Below are 8517 nucleotides of genomic sequence, written 5' to 3' on the forward strand. Positions count from 1 at the left end.
CATTTACACATAATGAGAATTGCGACCAATTTTTCCGTGTGCCACGTGACAGACACTGCATAAATATTTCACGGAACAAATTCAGCCCAATTACAGAAAATAAGCATTTCAATTTATGGTGATATTTAATAAAAATGGAAAACGTGTAACTTAACAAGTATACGTATATATATTTTTTATAGTCAGGAATGAATTTAAATATTTAATTTCTGTATCGGACTGAATTTGTTCAGTGAAATATGTTAGATGGTATAACTCAAAAGTTGGCAGCATTGCTTTGAGTGCGTCAATATATTGACAATTTATACATAATTATGAAAAAAAATGTCAATTTATCGATATGAAATAGTATCATGATCTATCTCAAAGATTTGATCGAAGTTGAATTGAATCGTCACACTTTATGTCAAAATCAAATACAATCCTGTTGATACCCAGCCTGAGTGCTTCATGTTAATTGTTCTCATGTCTGGGTAAGATTAATTATTTGGGTGTAAATGGAAATAATTGTTGTTTCGCTGTATTTAAACAACACGAAAAGTGAAATAGTTGCTTCAGTCATGGCTTTAAACTAACGCCCGACAGATATATCGGCAGGCTGATAATATCGGTATTTGGGTTCAGGAGAACTATCGGCATCGGTTGAATTTTCACCGATTAAGTGCCGATAAAGTTTATATCCTACCAATATCACGCATGAACAATTTAGAAGCCACAAGTTAAAGTAAAGTTCTTATACCTTTCCTTTCCTTAACTAAATCTGAAATTAAGTCAATATTAGTTTGACATTTTTTTTTTAATTCAACACTATTTTAAATTTAGATCTGTTAAATAAACATGTTCGTACTATTCCATAAAGGACACTGGACAGAGTGCCGGTGCTGTTTATGATAATAATCATTTGTGTTACCGTAATTTGAGTTAATCATATAAACCGCTCAAACAGATTTTATTTGAGCAAATTATTATTGAAAATGTTTATTACGTTTTAAATTTATACATTCAATAAAGCAATGACCATTTCTTTTCTGCCAAAATTAAAAATATAAAAATAAAGAAAGATCGGCAGATAATATTGGTTATCTAACTTTTCTGTCCCCTAAAATCGGTATCATTGACAATAAATAAATAAATAAATAGATAGATCCATATCGAGGGGGTCCTACTTTAAACCCCTTTCCGCTCCATGTTGGCATCAGTCCCACAGCAGGTGGATGAATGAACACAGTTTAGGAGGAGATACTAGAGTCTGATTATTCTCCTCCTCCAACTCTTCCTTTGATCAGCACCTTGATCGCCATGGCAGCAGAAAATTACTAAAGTGCTTGACATTGACCAGGCAGCGAGCACTGGGATGAATTGCCTGTGTGTGTGTGTTGTGCGTGTGGTGTGTGTGTGTGTGTGTGTGTGTGTGTTGTGCATGTGGTGTGTGTGTGCGTGTGCGTGTGTGTCCAAATAAGACCAAATAACTCTGCCTAATTGCACTAACACAGATGAATGAACAACACTGCTCTGATCACTCCTTTTAAAGCCAAAACAATCAAAAGTGTCTGCGATACTGAACACATTCAAACGTATTCAAAGGAGACTGTGTAGAGGAAAGTTGAAGTCAGAGCCTCTGCCCCGGCGGCTCCGGCAGGCTGTCAGTGCAGCTTCCCATAGATTCACAGAATATACGTATATATGTAAGGGCACTAAAAAGGGTTCAAAATAGAATTATCTGCAACCAGACAGTGTTCAACCTCACAGTACACTCGATATTCTGACTCGAAAAGGTGTTTAAATCTATAAATGTCATATGACAGAGAATCCGCTATTTTTTTCTTCTAAAAGGTAGGAATTATTAAAGTATTAATTATGTATTCAAACTGTGGCCATTGTGACTACTGTAAATGCATTTTAAAAGAGAACAATCTTTCTATCAAATAATACATACTTCATAAATAGGACATTTTATTTTTAAAAGTAAAAGCTCTCATTCAAACAGAATAAAGTTCTGGGCGCCTCTAAAAATATATGAAACATTAACATCCTGAAAAATAAAACTGTTTACGAGAACTATTCACCACTATGTCCAGTTGTGATATGAGAAGTGAGTAAAGTAAAAAAAAAAAAAAAGAAGTCAACCGCACGTAACTAAGTCATCTCCAAAAAATAATAGTCAGCCTTTCTGTTGGTGCAATCAGTGATAATGTCATTGATTGCATTGGATGGATGCAAAGCCTAATATGCAGCTCCCGTGTTTGCAGTATTTTCGGGAGCGGGGGGGGGGGGCAATCGGCGCGCGTACTGCTGATTAGCAGAGCACACACGAATATCAACAGGCACCGACCGAGTCAATTCACCAAAGCAACATTTAGTTCTTAGGTGTCCAGCTTTAACGACCAGAACATTCTGGAACCAGATTAAAACACAGATTCCTGGCATCGCTCTCCCTCCAGACCTCCTTGCTTCAATCCCACTCTCAATCTCATATTCTGTTCTAATGTCGTTCTTATTTCCTCCTTGTTCTTTGTTTGGGGGGGGGGGGTAATCTCAGTAGGCCGCGACAGCCTGGAGTGGGGGGGGGGGGGGGTTTCAGATATCCGTGCGTTCCTAAAATGTGTGTCACCGAGTCCGACCGATCCCCACCTGCTCGAGGATACCAGCTGTCACTGCAGACATCAGGTGATGAAGCCTTTCGTAAAGCAGTGCACTCCCAGCCATTTATGTTAATCACAAATGCAGATCAAATAGATACCAAAACATTTCTAAAAATACAAAAACCACTAGATTGAAGAAAACTCATCCATATGTTATGGATGAATAACACACCAATCAGCCACAACATTAAAACCACCCCTAATAAGCACTAACATTATGTAGCTCCCCCTCGTGCCACAAAACAGCTGTGACCCGTGGAGGCATGGACTCCACAAGACCTGTGAAGGTGTCCTGTGGTATCTGGCACCAAGACGTCAGCAGCAGATCCTTTAAGTCCTGGAGGTTGTGAGGTGGGGCCCCCAAGGATCAGGCTTGTTGTTCCAGAACAACCCACAGATGCGACATCAGATCGGACCCTTACCCCGCCCATCCACACGATGGAGAAGAAAACGTGATTATACAGACCAGGCCACCTTCTTCCATTGCTCCATGGTCCAGTTCTGATGCTCACGTGTCCATTGTAGGAGCTTTGGGAGGTGGACAGGGGTCAACATGGACACTCTGACCGGTCTGCAGCTACACAGCTCCATACACATCAAGCTGTGATGCACTGTGTGTTCTACACCTTTCTATCAGAGCAGCATTAACTTTTTCAGCAGTTTGTGCTACAGTAGCTCTTCTGTGGGGTCGAACCAGACGGGCTAGACTTCACTCCCCACGTGCATCAATGAGCCTTGGGCGTCCATGACCCTGTCACCGGTTCACCGGTTGTCCTTCCTTTGAGCACTTTTTTGTAGGTAGAAACCACTGCATAGCAGGAACCTGACCAACAAGACCTGTGGTTTTGCAGATGCTCTGACCCAGTCGTCCAGCATCACAATGTGCTCCTTGTCAAAGTGGCTCAGATCCTTACGTTTGACCATTTTTCCTGCTTCCAACACATCAACTTCAAGAACTGACTGTTCACTTGCTGCCTCATATATCCCACCTCTTGACAGGTGCCATTGGAACGAGATAATCCATGTAATTCACTTCACCTGTCAGTGGTTTTAATGTTGTGGCTGATCGGTGTATAATAATACAATATACACAAACATAAAGCCTTTCAGCTTCTCACTGTGCTTAAAATAGTCCACTGGGGCGAACAGTTAAGCAGGAAAAAAAACCATGTATCTCTCTTTTGAAAATTTGAAGCTCAAAATACAGTCAGATAGTCTTTATACTGTACGTTACACCCACAAGAAATGTGTTCCATCTAGAGAAGGGACCAATCCGATCCAATATCGGTGCCGATACTGACGTCATTCACTCAACAGATATCGCACTGACGTCGCCGACCAAAATTTTATTCCACGGTCTGCCTCCTCGAGAATTCAACTCGGCAAATAATTAACCTGTAAAGCACAATTCAAGGCGTGCACGAATAAGAACCAGCAGTTGGAGTTGGGCAAAGCGTCACTAATTGAAGCAGCCATTCAGCAGAGATGGGGCCGATCCGACCCAATATCGGTATCAGGTGCTGATAGTAACGTCATTCACTCATCGGATATTGGACTGACGTTGTCGGTTCATGCACAAATACAAATTCCATTCCATAGCTTGCGCTGGACCACAAACCAGCTGTTTAATTTTGCTAATTTAATGGTCTGCCTCCTTGAGAATTGAACTCGGAAAATAATGACAAGTAGAACGCAATGCACGAACAGGAAATGGCAGTTGGAGTTCACTGCACAGCAGCCCTTCCGCTGCGTTGTAGGGCTGCAAGACCAACATTAGAACAGACTTTGAATATTAAAAAAAAAAAAGGCCACCGGGCTGTGAGAACGCGGGCGGGATTTTTTCAGGAGCGACCTGCTGACCGCAGCGGAGCAGCTGCAGGGAACAGAGTGAATTAAATACATGTAGAATATTTAATTGCCTTGTTTGGAGAAAGGATCTCTCTGATTGGAGCGACGGACAGAGCTCATTCTCTCGCGCGCGTAGAGAGGATGTACAGTACGTGGACGAATGCGCGCAGCAGCGCCACAGTGAGGAAGCAGGTGGAGGATTCGGACGTGGTGGCGGGGGTGGCATGGATAGTGATTTAGTTGCAGCTCCGAAGGCACCGACGACACACGCGCTAGTGACGCACGCGCCTGCGATGGGTTGCCTGTGATCGGCGATCCAAAACAGTGTGTTTTTATTTGAGATGTAGGGCTATTTTATTTTACGTCTCCGTATGGAACAAAAAAGCTGTGTACTGAACAAAAACATGTGTAATGGGAAAACTTCTCCGTCCCCACCCCCCCTGTTGAAAATGACGATAATGTCGTGTATCGTGATATTTGGGTGGGACTGCATCACAAAATAAAATTTGGGATATCTTATTTAAATTAGATATACAGATTAGAGAAAAATACCTGCAGCCCTCAGGAATAATAATAATAAGAAAAAAACAGCTCTGGTATCGGAATCAGTATCGGCACATATGTATATTCAGCTGTGTTGGTCCTCAAAATAGGACGTCATGATTCCAGTGTATATAATATGCGCCACCATAGCACCACCCATATCGGGGCGGGTAAACAAATGCAGTGTGCACTGGCGGGTGTCGACTGCGGCTCGCCCGGCTCCAAACAGACTTCCACGAAGTTTTGTTTCTGAGTTGGGAGAGCTGCGGTCGGCTGCGCGGAGGGGTCCACTGCACCGCATCCCTCGACGCAGACTGCACCCGCCCTGCAGGGACCAAATTCAGCTAGATTTGAATATTACAAAAAAAAAAAACAATAACGTTCAATATACGTTCATTCACTTTGTTGCACAGTGAACGCACAATAGAGGGAAATATTCCCTGTAACGATGTGCCAAGTCCGCGTCGGTGGAGACGACGCAATGCACCGGCACGTCTCCCTCTCCTCCGGTGTTTCACGTTGTGTACAAGGGAGAGTGCGCATTTGACCAGAATGTCCAGTAATTCAACAGAAGTGGCGATGAAAGTGGGAAATAAACCCGACCATCACCGAGGGAATGTCCTCTAGTGCAGAGGTTCCCGACCACTGGGGGTGTTTTGCCGCCGGGCCGTGAGAAAACGGGCGGGATTTTTTTTAAGGAGCGACCTGCGATCTGCTCCACAGCAGAGCAGCAGCAGGAAACTGAGTAAATTAAATACGTCTAGAGTTTATATTTGCTGTGTTTGGAGAAAAGATCGCTGTGATCGGAGCTGCGGAACTGCAGAGCTGCCGGTAGTAATTTGCCTTTTACTGTCAGGGTTCCCCTCTGGCAAAAATAGCATCCATTTTTCTGCGCTAATTTTGGTGAGAAACTCAAAAGTAGTAATGGTGACCATAGTAAGCAGTAATAAGTAACTTATTGTTTATTATTCTCAAGTCTAGTTTTGCTTAAGCTCTTAACTGTTCAGGTGTCTTAAATATTCTCATATATTTGTTATGATTAATAGTTTTTAATATTCCAATTATAGTTATTGAGAAACAAGTGTTTTTCTCTACAAATCAAGACTCGATAGTCTAACAACGGCATAGCCGTCAGTGCTGAAAAGATTATGTTTAAATCGAAAATCAAACCGAAACCTTAAAATCGAAAGTCAGATCGAATCATGGATTTGGAGAATCGTGACACCCCTAATACATACCATATAATCTCTATGTAAAAGAGACGTTTCAAAATAATTTTAGGGACAACAGGGTGCACATGGTGTCATGGTATCAGAGATTCAACTTTTAGACCTTTTTCAGACAAATTTCAACAAAATCTAAGACTGGGTTTTGGGCAAACCCTCTCTCTCTCTTAATCAATGAAGTTTTGAAGTTAGGTATAAAGGTAAGTAGAATATATTTGGTAAAATGCAGAGTTCTGCATTAGGTAGAAACAGGGTTATGGTTATGAACTAGATGATTCTATGAATTGTTATTGGAACAGTTTCCTTCAGGACAGGTAAGATGTGGTAAGATGTGATTAGGAACTGGAATAAGCGTAACCAGTAGGATCTTCATGGATTTCTCTCTACAGGCAAGTATGAAGGTATAAAGGAATAAAGTGAGTTGGGTGGTATGAAGTACGACGGGGGGTTTTATAATGTCAAAGACAGCATGCTGACTGTGACGCAGAGGGACTCATTTTGACAAAAAAGATATGGATTAATGAAATCACATAAAATGTGTGGATTGAAATTAATAGCTCATCAATTCAAACTCTCACCGGTCATTTTGAAACTATTTCGAGGACCTGCTGCTTCAAATAAGTGAAAATGTGGAAGTAAAATCCAGCCAATAAAACAACTCTGACGGCCTCGCGAGTGAGAAAGACGCCGTTCCAGGGAACAACTAGTGGCCGTTTTGACGTCACTGTAAGTTAGTCATCGAAGGAATGAGCGACACTTTCCACATCGAAAAAGACTGAGGCATCAGGTGGAACGCCTGCCAGCCCATGATAAGGATTATTATTTCCACAGGCCATAAGGATTAAGATAAAATATAAGAGAAGATAAAACTTTATTGATATTAAAAGGAAATTCAGGTATAAATTTAAAAGGTGTATGTGTATAAAAACCGGGGGTCCCGCATGTTACCCATCTGTACATACAGTTTTAATATAGACTTAGATATATCGACTGTATTTGTCTACATCTGTAATATCACTGGGTTTGTTTACGTTCATCTGTATCAGTGTACAGCACTGTAGACATACATTTTGATTAGGGCTATTATTTGTGCCTATTTTTTGTTTTTCTTGTGAGTATAAACATCTTTGGGGGGGATTGTTCTGTTAATGTTAATGTTTTCATCCCAACTTTATTCTCCACAGCCTTCGGAGTCTGCCCTTGGATCGTCCCACTGCACCGTGATAACTGTGACGAATAGAGAACGTTGGATTTTGAATGTTGGAGGTTGAAAACAAGCCCCAGCAAGACGTGTCCGGCACTGTGCTGCTGCGGGGCGAGCGCCGGGACATTCTCTACCGCTACGAATACACCGTCTCCGGCCACGGCTCGTTTACGGGGACGTGGGTCCGACGGGTGTTGTACCCCCGTGCGGTCGGCGCATGCGGCTCCTGTGCTCGGGGGGGCTTTCCATTACCTGCTCGGTCACAACCAGCTCCGGTCTACTCCATAACCCCCGCCACCCGTCTCTTTCAGCGGCTTGCGAAAGCTCCAGGGACGCCGGGAGGCTCTGCGCGCCGGGGGGAAAAAACCCCGCTCCGAAGACGGATTAAAAATACGGGGGTTCTCGGTGTAAGACGACGGACACACCGGGCGATCAGCTGTCACAACTTCTGTCCGGCGTCAGAGACGGCGGAAGTCCAGAGTTCGGTCCATTCACGTTTGTCTTCCGGGCAGATACAGAGGACGGGAGCACTTTAGTTCCGCACGACCGCTTTAACGCTTTAACGCTTTAACGCTTTAACGCTTTAACGCTTTAACGCTTTAACGCTTTAACGCTTTAGTTTACAGCTTTCTCATTCGATTGAAGGGAAGAAAATTGACGTTTGAACTTAATATATATATATATCTGATATCTGTGTATATATATGTATGTATATATATATATATATATATATATATATATATATATATATATATATATATATATATATATATATATATATACGTATATATATATATATATTTATATATATATACATATATACATATATATATACATATATATCTGATATCTGTATATATATATATATGTATATTTATATTTATATATATATAAATATATACATTTATATATATATATAAATATATACATTTATATATATATATATGTATATATTTATATATATACATGTATATATATATATATATATATCTGATATCTGTCTATATATATATATATATAAATATATACATTTATATATATATAAATATATACA

The 8517-nt window shown here is 41.1% G+C and overlaps 1 protein-coding gene across 1 annotated transcript in view; it reads right to left on the minus strand.

The window, feature by feature from the left end:
• Nucleotides 1-7921, minus strand: part of ube2f (ubiquitin-conjugating enzyme E2F (putative)) — a 69079-nt gene extending 61158 nt beyond the window's left edge. Inside the window, exon 1 of the mRNA XM_080019701.1 lies at nt 7716-7921. The gene's annotated coding sequence lies outside the window, so the exon portion shown is untranslated. The remainder of the gene's footprint in view (nt 1-7715) is intronic.
• Nucleotides 7922-8517: the final 596 nt, after the last annotated feature.

This window comes from Zeus faber, assembly GCF_960531495.2.
Source record: "Zeus faber genome assembly, chromosome: 18".
NCBI classification, from domain to species: Eukaryota; Metazoa; Chordata; class Actinopteri; order Zeiformes; family Zeidae; genus Zeus; species Zeus faber.